General features: G+C 40.8%; 1 long non-coding RNA gene and 1 pseudogene across 1 annotated transcript in view; one reads left to right on the top strand and one right to left on the bottom strand.

The window, feature by feature from the left end:
- Positions 1-16,525: 16,525 nt before the first annotated feature.
- LOC119867318 overlaps positions 16,526-21,827 on the bottom strand; it is a 66,430-nt gene continuing 61,128 nt past the window's right edge. The window contains exons 3-4 of the long non-coding RNA XR_005353152.1: positions 17,406-17,545; positions 16,526-16,595 (exon numbers count right to left, since the gene is read on the bottom strand). This is a non-coding gene — a long non-coding RNA (uncharacterized LOC119867318). The remainder of the gene's footprint in view (positions 16,596-17,405; positions 17,546-21,827) is intronic.
- LOC119869942 lies at positions 19,286-19,407 on the top strand (annotated as a pseudogene).

Genomic DNA, 21,827 nt, shown 5'->3' with positions numbered 1-21,827 from the left:
CAAAGATATACATAAGTTCAGTTCAATTTCAATAGTTCCTGCAAACAAGGAATCATTTTCAATGTTGTGCATCTTATCTTTGCAGCAATAGGACCAGGAAAGCTCTGCTTGTTTCATATCTTTACCAAAATGACATTTTCTTTTGCATTTTAGCCAGCCTGAGGTCAGGTGTGTGTGTGTAGTGTTTAGTGTTTATCATGTGTTTCTTTTTAAAACAATTTCATCAAGGCATAATTTACATATGAAAAACTCTACCCACATAAATTATATAATTCAATGAGCTTTGACAGATGTATGCACCCATACAGCCACTGCCACAATAAACACAGAGAATATTTCCATATCCCAAAAGCAACCTCATGCAGCTTCTGAGTTTTCTAGAAAAGGTGCTGGAAGACAAAAGTCTTCCCTTTCTGCTTCTAGGGTAGTTTCTCTTTAGTGTCTGAGAGAGCTTCCTTTTGCCTTCACTTCTAGGCCAGTGCAGCTTCTACAGGTGAGGGGCCTACAGGGCACAGCTCTCCCCAGCTCTTGACCAGGACACATAGGCAGGAGACTCAGACAGCATAGCACTAATTGCATTAACTATATCTAATTTCAGTTGATTTAAGCTTAAATATAAATATTCAAATATGGCTAGTAGCTACCATATTGTGCAAGGCAGATTTACTAAAAGTTTTACTAAAAGTTTATTTCACAACTGTTGCATGCTAGAGTCATGTGGACACTTCCTTCTGTTATGCAAATGAATTTCATGGACTATGAGTTTCTTAGGGGCAGATTCTTGAATTATTCCAGTCATCTCACTCTTTTTTTTAATCAAGAAAGCCAAAAACAAACAGTGCCTTCGAATAATCCCCTCTCTGCCAAATTTTACTAATAGTACACCTATGGCAAGTCCCCAATTCTTTCTGCAATTTGTGTTTAAGCCTCAAGGTTTGGAAATCAAACAGACCCTGGGCTGAAAGTCACCCATGGATCTGGATCTGTGTTATGGTGAGCAAGCCCATTAGTCTCTCCATGCTTCAGCTTCCTCAACCGCAAAACTGGGATGTGAAATCTATTTCATGAGCACCTGACACATCCTAGACCCTCAGTAAATGTGACTTATTGCCCATACTCCCTTGATCTAATGCTAAGAAACACCTGTATCCCATAGAATTGTATTGTCAGACAAACTCTTTGAAAGCACAGAGCATTACAAAAAGTGTGAAGTGTTATTCCCTGAGTTGGTATGAGTCAGGAGAAGAAATAGTAACTTTCAGGAGCTGACACCTTTGAAATAAAAATCCGCATCAGTGTTTGGTAAGCTTTATCTCACCAAAGTCACTGAGAAATAACTCGTGCTGAGGGCCGTTTAGAAGAGCATCTGCTGACTTGCCAGGAAGAGAATAGCAGCTACAGAAAAAAACCGAGACTAGGGTCAGACCCAGGAGGGAAGACATCTCTCCCTGCCTTGCTCTGGCCCATCACTTCCAGGAGATCCAGGACAGGGTGCTATTTGCTCGTCCCTCATGGTCACATCCCCCTGGGGAGAGGTATGACTTATCCTGGGTAAAAGGGATCTGAGAACAGTGACCACCCTCAGCAGCAGGTCCTAACTAGGTACACGGGGAGGAGGCTGCTGGCTGCTCCTAAGGAGTAGGTGGAGGAAGAGAGAGAAGGGGTGGAAAATGAGGGCACCAAGTACCCTCTGGGAGCCAGGTGTTGGCTGAGTATTTTATCGACAACATGGCTCACCACTGTTCATTGATTGCTCAGTGGAACACAGGCCAAAAACTGTGCTAAACTGTTCAATCCTCACAGCAATAAATAACGTCACTGTTCCCATTTTACAGACAGTCAATCTAAGGTTCAGAAAAGAAAACATAACTTACCTGGGGCCCCAGAGCTGGCTGATATTTGTGCCCAGGTCACTGTAGCTCTAGATCTAGGTCTAGCCCTAAGCCACTATACAATTCCACCCCTGCTTCCACGTGCTTCCCTGCTTCACCCTCTCTGAAACCCTAAAAGGTAGACGTTACTGCCCTTTATAGATGGCAAATGGACTGCAGAGTTGAACTAACATTTCCCAAATTTATCGATCTGGAACTCCAGCAGTGGAACTAACATTTGGATCCAGCCAATTTGACCCCACATCCACAACTCTGTCCATCACACTACGAAGTAACAGCAAAGATAATCAGCATTATTAAAGACCTACGTGCAGACCTCATTTTAGCCTCATTAAAAAGTGGAATAAGGGCAGCCTGGGTGGCTTAGCAGTTTAGCGCAGCCTTCAGCCTAGCTGGGGATCCTGGAGACCCAGGATCAAGTCCCACGTCGGGCTCCCCGCAGGGAGTCTGCTTCTCCCTCTGCCTGTGTTTCTGCCTCTCTCTCTCTCTCTCTCTCTCTTTCTTTCTCTGTCTCTCATGAATAAGTAAATACAATCTTTAAAAAAAAAAGTAGAATAAAATACGCTTGGTCTATTGTCCTCATTTACAGACAATGAAACCAAAGCACAAGAGTTCAGCACTTTGCAAGGGTGCATGGTACCTGGAGAAGTGGAATTTGAACCTGAGCAATGTGGCTCTGGGGTCACTTTTTAATCACTATATTAGTGCCAAACCCAATGTTTGGGACATCTCCGCCACAAGCAGGACAGCCTCCAGGACTAGGTAAATGCTGAGCAGGGTCAAAAACCACAAGGCAAAATAAACATCCATGGGTAGGAATAATAAAAAAAAACAATTGTGGTGAGAGTGCTTCTAGAAGAGCAGCAAGCAAGTTCGTTAGCCAAGAAGGATGTCCATGGTTTTTCATGGTCCACAAAATTACTTTGTTTTAATTCTAGCACACAAGACTGGCCTTTGTCTACCCCCGGTGGAAATCACCCTTGTCTAGAATTGACACAAGAAGTTGATTTATTTTTATTGTTTGTTACAGTGATTCTGTGCAATTTATTTAGGACCACTGTCTCTCACTCAGAGGCAAACTCATAACGCAAACACATTCATCTTGAGAGACAGTATCTTGGATACCAGCAGGTTGGATAATTAGATTGTTACTCTCAGTATGCATGGTCTGTTCGTAAGCAACAAAGAAGCTTATCAGATGCCAATAACCCTTAGCAAATATTATACAAACTACAAACTACAGTACACAAAGACGTTCACAATTTGCAAAGAAAATTCCATAACTTAGTCTCTACTTTGCCATGGGGAAGTCAAATATGTATTTTCCTTTTATAGGTGAAAGACCATTTCTCTCATCAGCAGTCTGGCTAGAATGTTTTTTTAATTGATTTTCTAAAGGTTCTTCAATAAGGAGAATTTGAACTTAAAAACAGGAGGAGTATGACCCTGAAATCATCTGGACTTAGGTCCAAGACAAGACCCATCAACTGTAGTGATAACTTTTTACTGGTTAGTGTAAGTTGAAGCCCTCAGACACCTAGTGACTTTTAGCCAAGAGTGTCCCCCATCAAGGTCTTCGAGTTCAGAGACCTCCAAGAACCTCAGAACACAGAATGGTTCAAATGATGAGGAGGCTTGACCCAAATCCTTAAGCTTCAACCATCCTTTTAGCTGGAGATGATAAAGGCCTTAGGGTTAATAAAATTCCTGCTACATCCCCAAGATGTGGCCAACTCAAGATGTGACTCTGTCTTTGACATGACAGTGGAGTATATGTTCAGATGGACATGCTACAGAAAGTCACTCAGCCACAAGTTCAAGCTCTCATGGTATAAAAAATCACCAGAAATCCAGAAATAGCTGTTGTATTTCAAGTGCTGTCTTCCCCTTAGGGACTTCCACCCTGTGACCTGGACCGTACATGATAGAGTTCCAGTCCACTACCTTGGTTTTGTGGATCTGATCCAGACTTTGGATTCTTTTGAGTCACCTCGCTCTCTCCTCAGAGACCCATATCTATCATCACCACCTGTCTCTGACCTCAGACCACCGCCCTGTGCTTATAGAATTCCAGGTTGCTTTGACTGACTGTCATTTCTATCCAATTCAGTTGTTTATTGCACAATGTTCCATGAACCAGGGAGCACTGGGAAACCCTGTGGCCCCAGTGATTTTCCTCAAATTCTTTTCTTGGAGGTAAAGAAATCCAGGTGCGCAAGACTCCATGACTGCATCCAGTTTCAGCCTCCATTATAGACCAATTTTAGGTTATTTTTTAACACAAGGACCCTGATGCTACCATGAAGTACTTGATAATGCTGACCCAGGGAAAATAGGAAGGCAGAAAGGAGTTGAAAGTACCCTACCCCTTCCTTCTGACAGAACCATTCTTAGGTGTCCACCCTTCTCCTTGTGCATTTGCATCCAAATACAAAGATAATATTAGTCTTTCCATTTGTCTTGTCATTGTTGCATGCGTTCATTATCAGTCCCTAGAACCCCTCCTCCCGATTCTCATTTTCCTTTTGCTTTTGACCCTCTGTCCAGGCGTTTCTCAACATGGAAGAATGTCCCCCTGCCACAGTGTTACTCCTGAGAGGAAAAGATTCCTCCTCTGTGCTCTCTCAGCACAATGCACATATACCCCTGTTCTGAGCACATCACCTACATATGCCAAACCCTGACTCCTGACCCAAAGTGGGCTTGCTTTTCCTAACCTGTAAGAAGGGTATGATGCTACTTAACTCACAAGTTTGTTGTAAGAATTAGGGAAGATGTTGTATATAAAAGTGTTAGGTGGGGTCTTCATTTTATAGACATGTTAAGAAGTCAAGTGCCTTTTTCCTATGCATAAACTATCATCCCTGTTGACTTTGAACTATTACAGGGCAAGGAATGGCCCTCAGTAGCAGTTGGATGGACATACATACTACTTACGGAGGGTTTACTATGGGCAAGGTGCTGTTTGAAGCAAGTTACATTTCCTATCTCATTAATCCTCACAAGAAATCCGTGAGATAGGTTCCATTCATCAGCTCTGTTTTGAAAATGAGAAAACTCGGGTGCTGGAAGGTCATTGAAGTTGCCCAAGATTACACGGATAGTAAAGTTAGGATTCAGTCCAGGATGCTTGTCTCCTGAACCACAGCGCATAGGTTAGTTTGTTGCCTTTAGTAACAGATTATTAAACATTTGTTGTGCTGAAGTTTCAGCTCCAAGTACCACCTTTTTTCAAAGATTGCTCCAGCCACAGTGATTTCTCCTTCCTCTGGACTCCCTCTTGCACTGCCGTGCTTCTCATTAAGAGGCTAATAACTTTCATAGTCAATGCTCTTTGTGCCTCCTGCTCAGCTCTCCCCAGCTACATTATAACCTCTTGGCCTGGAACATAGGAGCTACTAGATATATATTTATCAAATGGATGGTGATTGACTGGCTGTCATTTATTATGGAATCTATAAGTCTGACTACTCATGATGAAAGCAATAGTATTCATTCATTCTTCTGTTCAACCAACAAAGCACTAGATATTGTCTACAATATCTTAGACAAGCCAAGAAAAACTATGAACTTGGAAATGGGCAAAAAGTTTTGGTTACTAGATTTCCTCTCTAGCACATCCTTCTGGGGCTCTTCCTCTGCCTTTCTTATTGATTTGAGCTATCTCAAAATTTTGTAAGTTGAGGGAAATAGACAATAATTCAAATGATTCTTGTTTATAGAAACGAAAATGAATTATGCCTTGTGGAACACAATTGATTATTGCCTTGTGGGCGGACCAGTTTTATAATTATTTGAAAGTTCATTCCATTATTCCTTACTGCCCATATATTTTTCATTCTTCAAATTCTCCTTTGAACCTGTTGTTAATCTTACTAATTCTCTCATTAATTCATGAATGAAATAAAGTCTCTGCTTTGGGTTTATTTTACACTGGTATGAGATTCATGATTTTACCCTTTTTTAAGAAATGCCTCTTACAGACATCATAAAGTGCTCAAAATAAAACATGTCTATCCAGAGTCAAAATAAGCATATGAATCTCCAAACACAAATCTAGAATCTGTTTCTCAGCTATAAATTCCTAGAGTGTCAGTTCCTTTTGGAGATTTCTTTTTTTTTTAATTGAGATATTATTCACACACTAGAAAGTTCACCATTTTAAAGCTTGCAATTTAATGTTTTTTTAATATGTGCAATCATCACCAATAATTCCAGGTCAATGTTTTTACCCCAAAAAGAAACCCCATATCCATTAGCAGTCACTCCTTATCCCACCTACGCCCAGGTCCAGGCAACCACTAATCTACTTTCTGCCTCTATGTATTTGCTTCATCCAGACCTTCCTTCTAAATGGAATCCATGCAATATGTAGCCTTTTGCGTTTAACTTCTATCACTTAGCATGTTTTCAAGATTCATCCATGTTAACAAAAAAAGCCTCATCCATGTTGTGGTATGTATCAATACTCTGTTCCTTTTTATGGCTGAATAATATTCCATTATATGGATATGCAAGATTTTGTTTACCTATTTATCTGTTGGTGGACCTTTAGGTTGTTTTCATTTGGGGGCTACTATGCATAATGTTGTAACAAGGATTCAGATGCAGGTTTTTTGGTGGATTTGCTTTAGTTCTCTTGTTTATATACCTCGGAGTGAAATTGTTGGGTCATATGGTAATTCTGTGTTTAACTTTTTGAAGAACTACCAGACTTTTTTGCAAAGTGTTTATCCTAACAGCAACGTAGGAGGCTTCCAATTGCTTCACATCCTCATGCAGGATATTTTTTTTGGCAAATCACAAAAGAAAATGCCTGAAGAAAGCAAAGCACTGGACAGTAGATATGGTAATTCTTGAGTAGTTACCATGAGACACAATTCACAGGTCACCTATGAAAATGCTGTCCTACACCAAAGACATTGGGCTCTACTGGCTCTTTCTCAAGGAGTACTCTTGCCTATACTCTGTGGCCCCATGTGTCACAATTTGCAGCTAAATATTAGAATTTGCTTTTTCTCATTGATACTCTTCCTGGCTCGTGGAACAAGGCTGGGTAATTTTACATCTGCCTCAAATCCTACCTACATATCCAGGCCTAGAGACTTCTGGGAGCCATTAGGAGCTCTGAAATTTGGCAGTGGTCCTGTCCTTCAAGGACAGTGTGACTGATCTGATTGGATACTGTTATCCTCATTTTAAGTGCTGGGAGTCACAAGACTAAATTCTGCTTCAATAATGCAGCCCTTTACGCTAGCATGCAGCTTAAGCCCAGACTAGATGCAGAGAAAATTGCTCCAAGAGCAAATATGAGTCCTGATAGAAAAGAAACACTCCACCCTGCACCCAGACCTCTCTCCAGGCACCTTGCCACTGCTGTTGCCATAACTGACAAGGATAAGTGTGGGAAGTGGAGGGAGAGAAATGTATTGTAAGCTGGTCAGAATTTTTGTGAACTCGGAGATTTTATTTCTTGGCTGACTCTTCCAGGGCGTAAGCAGTGAGTGACATGAGTAACGGGGCATTTCAGGCTTCTCACACCCACCTTGTGGATCTTTCCAGCCCTGGACGTGTTTCGGCCAGTCTGTGGGGGGTAGTGATCGGGTTGTTGCTTGAAGGCTGGGCTTTGGTGTGGTTTCGCTCCAGGCCTTGCAACTGTGCCCTTTCAAAATTTCAGCACCCCCGACCAGCTGTTATTCCACTGCCTGTGGTTTTCTGTCTAACAGTCTATAAGAAGATTAATAGTTCCACGGCTAATGGGATCATGATTTTAGCACGAGACCACAGCCAGCTCCGAGGGAGCGCAGACAGAATTCTCTTGTGTCCATAAGATCTTACAAAACCCAAACTGGCCTCCTCAGAATGTGAGCTCTGTTCTTGCTCAGATGACTGTACAAAGGATAACCAGTTCCCCTGGGTAGGCTCTGTTAGCACAAGAATAACTTCACACCAGTTCCGGTAAACCAGTGTCCCCAGTCTCTTTGAGTCCGGCGTCTTGGGAGTTGAAGACACAAAAACGTTCAGAGCCATGCTTTTGTTCAGAGCAAAGGGCAGCTGTGTGGTCTTTTAGCCACATACATTAAGTTATTCACTGATTCTCAAGCACACCAGCCCCTTGGCAGACAGGCCCAATGGGTAGGGTGGCCACCACGTTGGATATCCCCATCTCTGGGTGATGTAATCCTCTGAGCCTGAGATTGTCCCCTCTCCTTGAGTCCTGCCTTGACACCCTCTCCACTAGACCCTGCTATTATTTCCTGAGGCACTCTTCTCTGTACCCAGGAACTGACATTTGGGGTCATCTGCTTCTTCACTGTGCCTGGCCGGGCTCCTCAGGTAAACTTACAGAGGAAGAAGATAAAGTGGTAAATACTCGTTAGCTGTCTGCTTCTGTGTATCTAATCTCATTTAATCTCAAGATTAAATAGGAATAGGAAATAGGAATTCTGATCCCCATTTTGCTGATGAGGAACCTAAGGCTCTATTCAACCTAGGCCATTTGTCCAAAGTCACACCCCTCATGGCCCCTTGGCCACGATTCAAATTCCAGTTTGGATGATTCCAAATCCCAGTCTTGATCTATCAAACTATAGCTGGAGATAAACAGCATAGCAATGATCTTAGCCTTCTCACACCATAGTACCTTAGCTTGTTCTGTTAAACACTCAGGGTTTGCAGCGCTGCTAAAGACTCTCTGATAGATATATGGACATATCCTCGGACCCTGGAAGCCATGCATAATATATCAGGTCATGTCAGGTCAATATGAGATCAGTACTACAAGATCATAAACAAAGACATAATTTTAAAACCTAAACTAGCTTGTCATGAACATGTATTTCCATTTCCAACTAGATTCTAACCAAACCATATTAGGTTACATTAAGTCTTACATATATGGGAAAACCCATTTTCTCCTAAACAAATTAACTGGGTCATCTTTCGCAATTATTGCTGTAATCAAGCTAATGTGTTCTTAAGAAGACTGAAATAATTGTTTATGATCTGGTTACTTTGGTCAATGAATAATTGAATTGAGTGACCATTAAGGAAAATCTAATCCATTGCTATGCACTGAGTCAGTCCACAAAGGGTCAGCGGTGGAACATGGAGTTGTGTGTGCTGAATTTTAGGGCTGATAGGAGTGTTCTGATACCAGCTACTTCAGCTTTGCCAATAAGACCAACCCATCTGCTAACCCTTCCCACTTTGCGTTCTATTTTCCAATATGCTTCATCTTTGACGGCCTTCCTCCTTTCCTGGGGAGGCCTCCTGCTCCCTCCTGACTTTGCAACACCAGTTCCCGCTGGCATAGCTGTCTCCTACTCATACTGAATCTACACTCAGTCTTAACTTTCTCAGGGAAAGTTTACCTGAGTGCCCTAATATTCTGACAGCATCATACTCTTCTCTCCTGTCAAGCATCCCAGCTATACTCTAGGTCTCAGGTCTAATGCATGTCTGTCTCATCTGCCAGTGTAAATGCAATAAAAGGTGAGAATCATGGGATTCAGAGGTTTTGATTTGGGAGGTATGGAGTTTGGTCCTCATTGTACATCTGGCACCTACAAGAGTGCCATCACATGTGACAAAGAGGAGAATACAGGAAGTGTTGCTAAGAGGGTTATTTAAAATGCAGCCAGGAGGACATTGAAGAAGTGAGGCTCATGCACATCTTCTGTCTCAAATTCTTGGCATCTTTGCTGACCTCCCCCAAAACCCAAGACATGGGCTCTCCCACCCTCTAAAAAAATAATTTTTAAAAGGGGCACCTGAGTGTCTCAGTCAGGTAAGTGCCAGCAGCTTGGTTTCAGCTCGGGTCATGATCTCAGGGTTGTGAGATCAAGCCTCACATCAGGCTCAGTGCTGTGCGTGGAGCCAATGTAAGATTTTTTCTCTCCCTCTCCCTCCGCCTCTCTCTGCCCTCATGCTTTCTCTCTCTCTCTCTCTCTCTCCTTCTTTCCCTCTCTAAAAAGAAATAAAATAAATAAAAGTTAAATTAAATTAAAAAGCCAGGATATGGGTGCTATGTTAAAATGGGCATAAATGGACTTTGCACCTAACGCCACACCTAGCACACAATCACTCAGAGGTTAGTGGAACTGCAGCTACACCGGACATTTTGTTCAAAACAACTTACATAGATTCCATGTTCCTCTATAAAAAATCAACCTCCTTTGTCTCTCTGGAGCTCCCTTTCCGATTATGTCGAATCTGTGTCTCCCAGATTGCAATCTCTAAGACCCCAAATAAACACATGTATTTTATTTCACAGCTTGCATTTTTGTCTTTCTTTAGCCAACAAAGGTTGGTGCTCAATAAATATTTGTAGATTACATGACTTTACAGAGACATGATTAAACAGAAGGAAAAACAAATAGCACTTACTGAGGGCTGTGTGTTTAGTCCTCATGTAGTTTTGTGAAAAAGGCATCCCTCTCACCTCGTTTCCAAAAGAAGAAACACATTTGGGGCATCTGGGTGGCTCAGTCTGTTAAGTGTCTGACTCTTGATTTCCAGGCATGTCATGATCTCAGAGTCGTGAGATTGATCCTGGCCTCCTCGGGTTCCCTGCTCAGCAGGGAGTCTGCTTAAGATTCTCTTTCCCTCTCCATCTGCCCCTTCCCTGCCTCTCTCTAAGAGAGAGAGAGAGAGAGAGAGAGAGAGAGAGAAGAAATACATTTGAAGGGGCTATGTTTTTTGTTTTTTGTTTTTGGCCAAAACCTGAACTCAGATCTGTCATAACACAAGTTTATAAGAGCATCAATCCACTGTTCTCTCTACCAAAGCCTGCCTGCCTTCTTTCTTTCTTCCTTCCTTTCTTTTCTTTCTTTCTTTCTTTCTTTCTTTCTTTCTTTCTTTCTTTCTTTCTTTCTTTCTCTCTCTCTCTCTCTAACACCAGTGTATCAGGAATTTTACTTCCACTTAAGACTCCACTCAAATTGCATCCAAGGCACCTCTAGGCTCCTGGTTAGACGCACTGTGTATCCTCCCTTAGAGAGCATCCCGTTGTAAAAGAATCCCTGCTGCCTGAAGGGCTGTCCTATTTCTGCTGTGACTCTCACCTGCTGTTCTTGATTTCCTTATCACTTCTCCTAATGGTAACTGGCAGCCAAAACAATGGTCTAAGGATCTGGCTAAACCCCACATCATGCAAGGATACATACAGCAACATGCGTTTTGGTGTAAAATTAAAACAGGACCAGAAAACGTAATTTTTTGAGAGACCATTAGGAGAAGCATTTTAGAAAGACAGGAAGCCCTAGAGAACATTTCTCTGAATGAAGTTTACCCCTTCTAACTAGAGAATATGTTATTGGAAATGCTGCTGCTACTTAAGAAACACTAAAAATGCAACTCTGTCTTTAACTGCCCCCAGGGATGGGCAAGCTTCAGGCATATGGATTCCACACTCCTCCTCGGTGCTCAAAGCAAACTCCTTCAAGGGAAGCATTTTCCAGAGCGTGAGGTTAACTTTGTCTACAGTCATCAAGAGCCAAAAAGGAGTTTTATGGAAACATTGACTTTAAAAAAATGTCTACAAGGTAGTGAGAGATTATGCAACAAGTGCATTGACCGTCTACTGGGACCTTTCTGGGGTTAGGCTATTGAGATGGCTATAATAGGCAATCCAGAGTGATGAGATTTCTTCTGTTGGACTAGGCAACCTCCAGCATTCTAGCCCCTACCTATTTTTTTTAAAGATTTTATTTCTTGATTTGAGAGAAAGAGCAAAATCAAGGGGATGGGAAGAAGGACAAGCAGACTCCCTCTACAGAGTTTGGAGCCTAAAGCCAGGCTCAATCCCCAGACCCTGAGATCATGACCTGAGCCAAGGTCAGATGCTTACCAACTGAGCCACCTAGGCTACCCTAGCACGTATATATATATATATATATATATATATATATATATATATATATTTTATGATAGTCACAGAGAGAGAGAGAGAGGCAGAGACACAGGCAGAGGGAGAAGCAGGCTCCATGCACCGGGAGCCTGATGTGGGATTCGATCCCGGGTCTCCAGGATCGCGCCCTGGGCCAAAGGCAGGCGCCAAACCGCTGCGCCACCCAGGGATCCCCAGCACGTATATTTTTATTTCATGTTTTGCTTCTGCTAAAGATTGGCTCCTAAGTAAATTGGACAGCTTAGGAGAGCCCTGAGTCACCCTCCATTTGACTCCTCCCTGAGGCTGTCAGATAAAGCAAATAAAAATCTGTAATACCCAGGTACGTTTTAATTGTTTTGAATTGCCCATGCATTGTAAATTGTAATAAAAAAATATTGTCTGGGATACATTATACTTAAACATTACTTGTTGTTTATCTGACAAAGCTGATGAGTATCTAGATTGCATACTTCTTTTTTTAATTATATTTCTCTGATGATTTGGCTAGCCTGACCAGTTACTTGTTTTGCAGAATTGGCTTATAAAATTTCTTGCTATTATAGACTCTGTGCCCATGACATAGCTTCTACTATGTGCCATTTCAGTGGTCCCATCTGACTTACTTTGCTCTTTTGTCTACTGAACATTCATTAACGCACAACAGTAGCATGACGGGCGGTGATACTAACTACGTGCTTACAGAAAACTGACAACTCTAGGCATTGCCCCTCAAATTTGGTTTCCTGCAATGCATAATGCTATCTTTCATGATGTAACTTGATTTTCCATTCTTCACAGTTGCACTGAATCTCTTCAATAATTTTTTAAATGTCCACTGACCAAAAGCAAAAGTAAAAAAAGAGCATGATCATCAATTTTTAATCCACCTTTCTTCAACACTACACATGCTGTAAGAGTATTTAGTAACATCCACACAACATAATTGAATTCTCCAGGGGATAAAATCCATTTCAAAAGATAGTCATGGTAAGTCATGGCAGTGATAATTATCCATTTCAAGTCAGAATTTCTGTTCCTGTTCATAAGGAAGTTTGTCTTTTTAAGAGCAGCTTTGACACTTAAATAGATAAATTTTTCTGTCATTTCTTTAACACATTCAATGAGTTTCTGTAAGCAATGGAGTCTTTAATAACGCTATTTGCTTTTCCTCCCATTTGCATAATCCTATTGCTAAAGATACTGAAAACTGTAAGAAAAAATAAGTAGACTTCATTCAATAGATTACTTAAAAAGTCAACAAGAATTTGGAGGACCTTTCCTTCAGAATTAAAATATGATTTCAATGTTTCAAATAAAACTGAAGATGGGCTTTTTGAATGTGAGAGTATTTGAAGACTAAATACCATCAAAATAACAAAAATCCTTTAATTGCTCAGTTCAAACAATATAAATGCCTGAAATACAAGAAAAATTTCCTGACAATTACTTTGATGTCAATAGAAAAGACATCACATGCCGTTTGAATAGCATTTTTGCAAAATATGGACAGGACAGTCAAATTTTCCATAGAATTGCCTGTGCTTTGCTTCAACCCTGAATAAATACTGCCTGCACCTTTATGCAAGCGTTTACTAAAATTTGTATTTGTATTATCTCCCCTAAAAGTAGAAAAAATTTTTTTCACAAAGTCCAACTCAACCATGGAGCCTCTGCCAAAATTCACTATTATTTGTGAACTTTTATCCAGAAGAGATTTTATTCACAGTAGTCTATAAGCAAGTATTTTTGTGAGAGAAATATACATACTGCACAAGCAAAGGGAGACATTTTTCTGCATTGTGATTACTTCTATCCATGGCTGTGCCTTAAAAAGATCTCTGATAATCTCTGTAATTATAAATGGAGCTAGTTTTTATTATTACAGTAGATTTCATCTTGGCACTTGAAAATGTGCTTGCAGTTTCAGAATCTGAAAATACTTCTGGTAGCAGTCCATTCAAACACTTTTTCGAGCTGAAAGACTAATGATAATATACGGAGTGGAAGGAACGGCTGGGAGAACCATCTTTCACTTGCCTCCCAATCTTCCCAGGAGGCTGTCATGAGACAGCTTCTCATTCCCTCCCGGATTCCGACAAGGTATGAGGATTTCTGTTGTGCTCCTGCTTAGGGTACAGCTGCAAGCTATAAAACCGCTTAGCTACAGCCGGGCACAGGCTTGGTAGCACTAGGGATGCTTTATCATTCATGTAATCATCTAGCACCTTTTTTTGCTCTGGTGTCATCCAGTGGAACAAGGGACACAGGAAACTAGCCCATTTGCTACTCTGGCTTTTGCTATGTGAGTAATAAACAGTTTGAATCCAATAAGGGATCATCATTTCTTTATCAGCCAAATCCCTCAGCCTTGCCTGACACAATCCCTATGCACACAGTCTCTTTCCAGCACACAGCACACATTCAATCCACAGAAAACAATGGGGCATCTCTCCAGACAAACAGAGAGTGGGGACTGATTCCAATGTAGCAAGCAGCAACCCCCCTTTTCTCTACCATCAAAGCAATTAGCCAAAATATTAGTCAGCATTGACTGCGATGATGCTGCATAATGAACTACTCCAGACCCTGGTGATTTAAAAGAACAATAGTTTGTGCTTACACCTAGATTGATTGGAGCATATCTGTTCCACATGTCTTTCATTTTCCTTGGACCAGGGGACTAGCCAGGCATGTTTCTCTTGTGTCAAAAGCAGAGGCATTAGGAAGGCATGCCCAACCATGCAAGTGTATTCCAAGCCCCTGCTCGAATCACATCTGTTAATATCCCATTACAAATTGAGTCACATGGTAGAGTGATAAATCTGATAAATCCGGGCAGGGGAGGTATACTCCACCCATGGAGATGAAGATGGAAGAACTACTTTTTACTGATAAGCTAAAATTCCACATCGAAGAATCACTGTGTGCTCTGAGCTCAGGGGACACAAGACAAGCTCTCAGAGTAGTTTTGGTACAGCCTCTCTAAAGAGGAAGCATCTCTTAGGGAAGGGATGGTGGGTAGGGCTTCTCTTCTCTTAGGGAAGGGATGGTAGGTAGGGCTCAGCACAAATCTTCCCCTTATCTCCTCCTATCTAGACCCTTTTATAGTCCTGACAAGGTTAGGGGAGTAATTGAGTTTTGATTCTCTTCTTTGAAGTCCTACAGGGTGATGTGCTGCAACTCACTTTGAGATCTGATATTTAGTGCATAAGGGTCTCTACCAAAGCTTCCATTTTAACAATCCTCTTATACAACCAAAACTTGGCAATGCACACAGCAATGACCAATTTGGGAACTTGAAAAAGAAGCTTTAATTTCAATGAAATGTAGAATTTGTCCTCTTTTCATGATCAATCTCCTTCAGTTAGGTTTTTGGAAAAACAGGAAGCTACATACTCAGGTATCCTGGAAAAAGTTCTAGAGGAAATGATTTTCCAATGACAGCCCTCCCAGTTAGTCACTTTTCTGGGTTTCCACCAATAAGAGTTCATCCCCTCTCTCCATTCAGGCACCTATTGCCCAGAAATTAACATTCATCATGCAGCAAGAATACAGTACAACTAGAAGATGTTTCACTCTACTGGTCCCCCCCACACCCCAGCTTTTCAAAGTTCATGTTAGTGCCATTTCACTTTTACAAATGATCTACGTTAGTACCTGCTTTTGCTAACTGAAAGAAATCCCAAGAGGATGTTTGCTTTTGTGGAAAAAGTGAAAAGCAAAAATAGCATGTAGCTTTTGCTTCGCAGTGAAACAGTAGAGAGACAGCATGCACCCCAAGCAGCGAGCAAGAACAGCCCTACCCATTCCTTCCTGGGAACCACACTCATCACTTAGCATCATACTGCCAGAGCTTTGAATATGTCTGTGATCATCAGTGCTTTATCTCAATTTATTTTGTGCATCCGTTAGCAAGATGTGTCTTAGGGTATCAGAAAAGCCTCAGGAGAGGTTATTTTGGGGGTCTAGAAGCACTCCAAAAAATTCCAGATAAGTTATGGTAATTGCTTCTTTGCTTTACACTATTTGGACTTATGAAAGGGTTCATAGGACACTCTACTTTCATTTTTTTAAGATTTTATTTATTTATTCATGAAAGACACACACAGAGAGAGGCAGAGACATAGGCAGAGGGAGAAGCAGGCTCCATGTAGGGAGCCTGACGTGGGACTCGATCCTGGGACCCTAGGATCATGCCCTGGGCTGAAGGCAGGAGCTAAACCACTGAGCCACCCAGGCATCCTGACACTCTACTTTCAGACAGCAGGGAAAACCTATACTTTCTACTCAAAAGTTTTCTTCTTTTACTTACTACTTTTTTTTCTTTTACTTCTTTTACTTACTTATTTTATTTATTTTAAAAGAAAGGCAGACTGCCACATGCAGCATCTCATTGGGATGTGTCTGGAGTCTTAGAAGCTTGACTACCCTACATTCTCCTACAAATGGACCTTGAGAGCTTGTTTGGAGATTCCAGCAGGGGTGTACAGCTACTATTAAACCCTTGACTGAAGAATGGTCTTCCTCTATCCAGGAGGGTCATCCTCCTTGACCAAGCATGCAGCTTCTCAAGGGATGCACATGGAATGAAGAGAAAGGAAGGGAACACCCACCTAGCCAGGCAGATCACACAAATCAACCCTAGTGATCAACGAGGTGACAGACATTGCAGCCAGATCATCCTCACATCCTCAAAAATGTTATTTTAAATTTTTTTGTGCAGGTATTGAACAAAACTTACCCTTTCCCTCTTCTGTTGCTCTTTCCTGCCCTGACCGGGAAACATTGATCTGAAGAGGCATTGACAAGGGCTGGAGTGAGAAGGAGAGAAGAAGTAGAAATATCTTCAACAGAAGAAATATCTGTGTCTTCATCTACCAAACTTCAGAACATTGAGCAGTTCTAGTGGACATGAGCCACACACTATAAAAATTGGGATGTGACTGCAGCACATTCTTCTATTGCAAATTGGTGCATTTTGACTGGTGTCAAAGTTGTATTAACTCATTAATTATGACCCCACTAAGATGATAAATTTGATTAAAAGAATATTTTGAGGAACTGGGTATTTATAGGCATTTAAGAAGGAAAGTTATAATAATACTGCTAAGTATATGCCTTAAAGTGGTTATCTTTTCTACTGGACATGAATTATTTGCATCTCAGCTAGACAAAACCTGCAAGTTAACATGTAACTTCACGGAGTCTGGGTATTTAATTAATAGTAGAAGAGCAGAGCCATAAAAGGTACATTCCCACAGACAGTTAAATAGTCTTTGGATGGGCTTGTTAAACTATACCCCAGTATGTCTTTGAAAGACTATGTGTACTCTCTTGTACAAGTTCTGGATTATTTTTCTTAACAAGCATATCTGGGCATGTGTGCTCACTTGTGGATGAGTCTTGGTAAAACTATTTGCATCGCCACTGAGAAGCCTCCTGGGAAATTATTAATGCAGTTCCTGCTATGAGCTGATTATCTGGGCAGGTCTGGTGATGGTTTATCAAGAGCAGGAAAGTGAGAGCAATAGGCCCTAGATGCTGGCAATAAAGGGAAGCATTGTCTATAGAGGGTTTAACAACAACAATAAAACCAACTAAAAGTTACTCTGCATAGTCACCTTATGCCGGTGATTCTAAACAGTGGGAGTGATAGAGTGTTATTTCCCAGGAGGCAGGCTGCTCTTCTTTCTTCCTTTCACCACTGCTGTCCAGGAAAGTTATCACAGAAGTCTATTGGCTGGAGGAAAGAGTACATATCCTAAGGGAAGATACATTAGATTAATTCAGAAACAAAGTTTTGCCTCTCAAGAATCTGATCAGGCAGGGGGTTCTGGGTACAGAATTGTTATGGGTAGAATTGTGTCTCCCCAAGATTCATATGTTGAAGTCCTAACCCCTTTGTTACAGATATAACTAGTTAAATTCAGATGACGTTATTAGGGTGGCCCCTAATCCGTTATGACTAGTGTCCTTATCAAAAAGGGAAAATCTGAAGACAGTCATATGCATGTAGAAAAAATGCCCCATGAAGAAGACAGAAATCAGGGTGATGTTTCTGAAGCCAAAGATGTTTTCTGGGAAAACACCAGAATCTTGGAGAGAGGCATGGATTCTCCCTCACAGTCCCCAGAGGGAACCAACACTGCAGACACCTTGACCTAGAACTTCTGGCCTTCAGCCCCATGAGACAATAAATTTCTGTCATTTAAGCCACCATATCTGTGGTATTTTGTCATGGCAGCCCTGGCAAATAAGCTTAGTAGCTTCTAGTTCTATCAAAACCCTTACCTAGGTGTTTGCCTAGCTATGATATGCAGGAGCTATTTACTCAAACCACAGCATCTGGGCATAAAATACATAAAAGGTAAATTTTACTTAATATAAAACTCTTAATATCTCATGAAGCCATTTCACAGACAGCAAATCACTAGATCATCCTTATGTGGCAAGTTGGCCAAATATTACCATTTTTCAGAGAAGAAAACCGAATTTTGGAAAAATTAAACAAATTTCTCAAGAACACAGAGCTCGTTGAGAAGGAGAAGGAGAATTTGAACCCAAACCATCTGATCCTACAGCCAAATTTCTGTTCATTCCCTGGCTCTTGGGAAATGCCTCATGTTCCTGTCACCTCTGCATGATGACTGAGTCATCTTTTACGTCTCCTGGGTCTGGAATAGAATTATGACATTATATATACTCTTTCCCTTATCTAATCAGAAAGTGAATATATTTGAAATTGAGTCATGCAGTGTACTTGCCCCTCCTCACCTATGGGGCCAGCCTAAGAGGCTCTAAAAGGAGGACACAGCTTCAAACATCAGGTGAGTTTATAGGTATTTGTTCTTACAAAACTAGAGACTGAAGCAATTTAAAAGAGATTGCCTCCACCAAAGCACGGACTATCCTTCCTAAACATAGGCAATCCATCACATAGCTTCTCTCGTTCAATTATTTATCCTAAGGATGTCAGAGAAGGGATATATTGATGTAAAATTGCACTGAATGAACAAGTCTTTCTGGGAAAAGTTGACAGTTGGGGCTGGGAGTTGAAGATTAACTTTAAAAACATGGAGTTTAACAATATGGATCTGATAATTGGAGTTAGGATATTCCAGTAGGTGGGAAGAAACAAATGGACAAATGCATGTAGGAAGGCTGTATGCTGTCATTAAGATGTGATGTCATACTGCTATCCTTGCAACTCCTAGAATTTTATTCAATCATTCATTCTTCAAGTATTTATTGTGTGCCCATCAAGTGCTAGGCACTGTTCTATAAAGTGGGCCTCAGCAGTGAACACACCAAATCTCTACACTCCTGGATCTTACATTGGGATTAGGAAGACAGATAATACACCAAGGAGTAGGTATGCTACATACCAGATTGTGATAAGGCTTATGAAGGAAAGTAAAGGTGAGTAAAGGGGAAGACCTCTTGCATAGTAATCTGAGCAAAGCAAGTCATGGAGACGTTAATATCTGGGAGAAGAGCTTTTAGCTCTGCGCAGTGGCAGTATCATAGCCAATGAGGTTTATCCAAGGCACGATTATTGCTAATTGAAAACTGAGAGAAGAGCTTTTGAGACAGAGAAACAGGAAGTGCAAAGGCCCTGAGGCAGAAGCCTAGCTGACGAAGGAAGGAGGAAAGGATGGGAATGTCCAACATATAATTATTGATTGAGTAATTGTCCAAGTGTATGGGACTCAGATGGGACTAACATGTTTGGACTACAAGATTTATAATATTGAATAAAGGAGGAAAGATTATCCATAGCATACATTGGCTTAAGCTTTTATATTGACTTAATTTTCAACTTAGTATGTCTTTTGGGAAATCATTATGCCTTGAGAAAAAAAAACCCCACAAAACAGAAAAGCATTCATTTACTGGGTTCTGTCCCAGTGTCTGACCCTACACTAAATACTTTAGAAACATAATTTCATTAAACCCCTATAACAACACTTAGATATAGGTATTGTTACCCCTGTTTTGTAGATGAAGGAAATAAGGATATAAAAGTTTAAATGCCTTCTTAAGTTAATAAAACTGAAAGAGAAAACTGAAAAGATAAAAGAAGGCTCTAAACAGGGCTCTTACCCTTACAGGTCAAGTTATCTGAAAAGAATTGAAAGATATACAGCTTCCTATATTATTCCCATGTTCCATAATATTGGGGATGGAGTGTATTACTTCTTAGATTCACACAGAGTACACTCCTTTGACAAATATGTTTTCTCTCCCTCCCTTGCTTGTTATATGTTTTGATTCTACCTACTCTGAGTTTGTTTATATATTTATTAAACTTGTATTAACTAGTTACTGTGGGCTGGACACTCTGCTGGACCATAAATAAAAATAATGTGACCCTGCCACTGATAAGGCTCAATCCCTGGTGTAGACAAAGGAACAACACTGGGTTTCACAAGAATCTCCAAGGACTCTACCAGCAAGAAAGAGATGATGCTCTCAAAATAAGAAGCTCAAAGAGAGACTAATAAAGGCTCTATTTAGGTCCCTCATTATCATTTAGGTATAGGCAGGGTGTAAGGAAATTGCAAGGGATACTGCAAGACCCTGGGGCATTGGAAAAATAATTTTCTTACAGCAAGAATAGGGATTCCTCAGTTCTGCTGGGATATTCAAATTGGATTTGAATTAAGTTTTTCTATTTTGAATATATTCACTGCCAAATCTAGTGTGTGACTGTCCCGAAGATTCTATTTTTGGTAAATGAAAATGCCCTTGAAAATGTGTTTAGGGCACCTGGGTAGCTCAGTGGTTGAGTGTCTTCCTCTGGCTCAAGTCATGATCCTGGGATCCTGGGATCGAGTCCCACATCGGGCTCTCCCACAGGGAGTCTGCTTCTCCCTCTGCCTGTGTCTCTGCCTCTCTGTGACTCTAATGAATAAACAAATAAAATCTTAACAAATTGGAAAAAAAAGAAAATGTGTTCCATTTTCTCCTTTTCTATCAATATCAAAATCCTCTTTTACCAGTTGCCATCTTCAATAATTTCAGTGATCTTTACTGGAAAATCCTCCAATAGTTTTTGCTGCTGTTTTTGCAACTTTCCCAAAGACTCTACTTTTATGCCCACCAGTTCTCTTCCTAATATGATCAAACCATCTAACACTTAGTGAACATCTTTTCCTCCATCTTATCACCAGGACCTTTCCTGAGTCTTCAACTCAATTTAACTTCAATGAATCTCCATTTCAGAGACATTGAAAAAGTACTGCTTGGCTCAGAGGTGTATTAGTATCTATTGCTACATAACAAATTACCTTCAAAACTTAGAGGCTTTTAACAATTATCACCTCAGAGATTCTATGGGTCAGGAAGTTTAAAAAAAAAGGAAATTCAAAAAAGATTTAGTTAAGTCATTCTGACTCTGAATCTCTCATGACATTATTAGTCAAGATATCAGTGGGGAACTGCAATAATCAGAAGGCTTGAGTGGACCTGGAGGATCTGTATCCAAGACGACTCACTCACATGGCTGTTGACAGGAAGGTTCAGTTCTCTGCCACATAGCTCCTCCATGGGCTGCTGATGCATCTCATGCCATCATGCTATCTTCCTCCAGGGTGAGAGACCCCAGACAACAAGGCTGAAGTTGCCTTGCCTTTTACAAACTTAATATAAAATCATGTCCAATATATGCTGTTTACTGGAAATGAATCACTATGTCCCCACTCTCAAGGGCAGGGGAATTAAATTCCACTTCTTGTAGGGAAGAGTATCATAGAATTGGTGGACATGGTTTAAAGCCATCATGGATTCAATATTCACACATCCATTAAATCAAAAGATTTACTGTCTCATAAGTAAGTTAATTATATATTTTTTTTACCTCTGAATTCCAACTGATTGCATTGGTTTCATGCCAATCACCTCACCACCACCCGTGGTGAGCTTTGGTCATTACTAGAGGAATATCTTTCATAATGAGAAGGCACATAAAAGCAAAGTATAAAAATAGAGCCATATTAAGGGGGGGCTATATTTACCAATGATAAAGCTGAATATTTTTATCA

This window comes from Canis lupus, chromosome 1 (assembly GCF_011100685.1).
Source record: "Canis lupus familiaris isolate Mischka breed German Shepherd chromosome 1, alternate assembly UU_Cfam_GSD_1.0, whole genome shotgun sequence".
Taxonomy (NCBI): Eukaryota; Metazoa; Chordata; class Mammalia; order Carnivora; family Canidae; genus Canis; species Canis lupus.
This window is presented reverse-complemented; position numbering and strand designations above follow the sequence as displayed.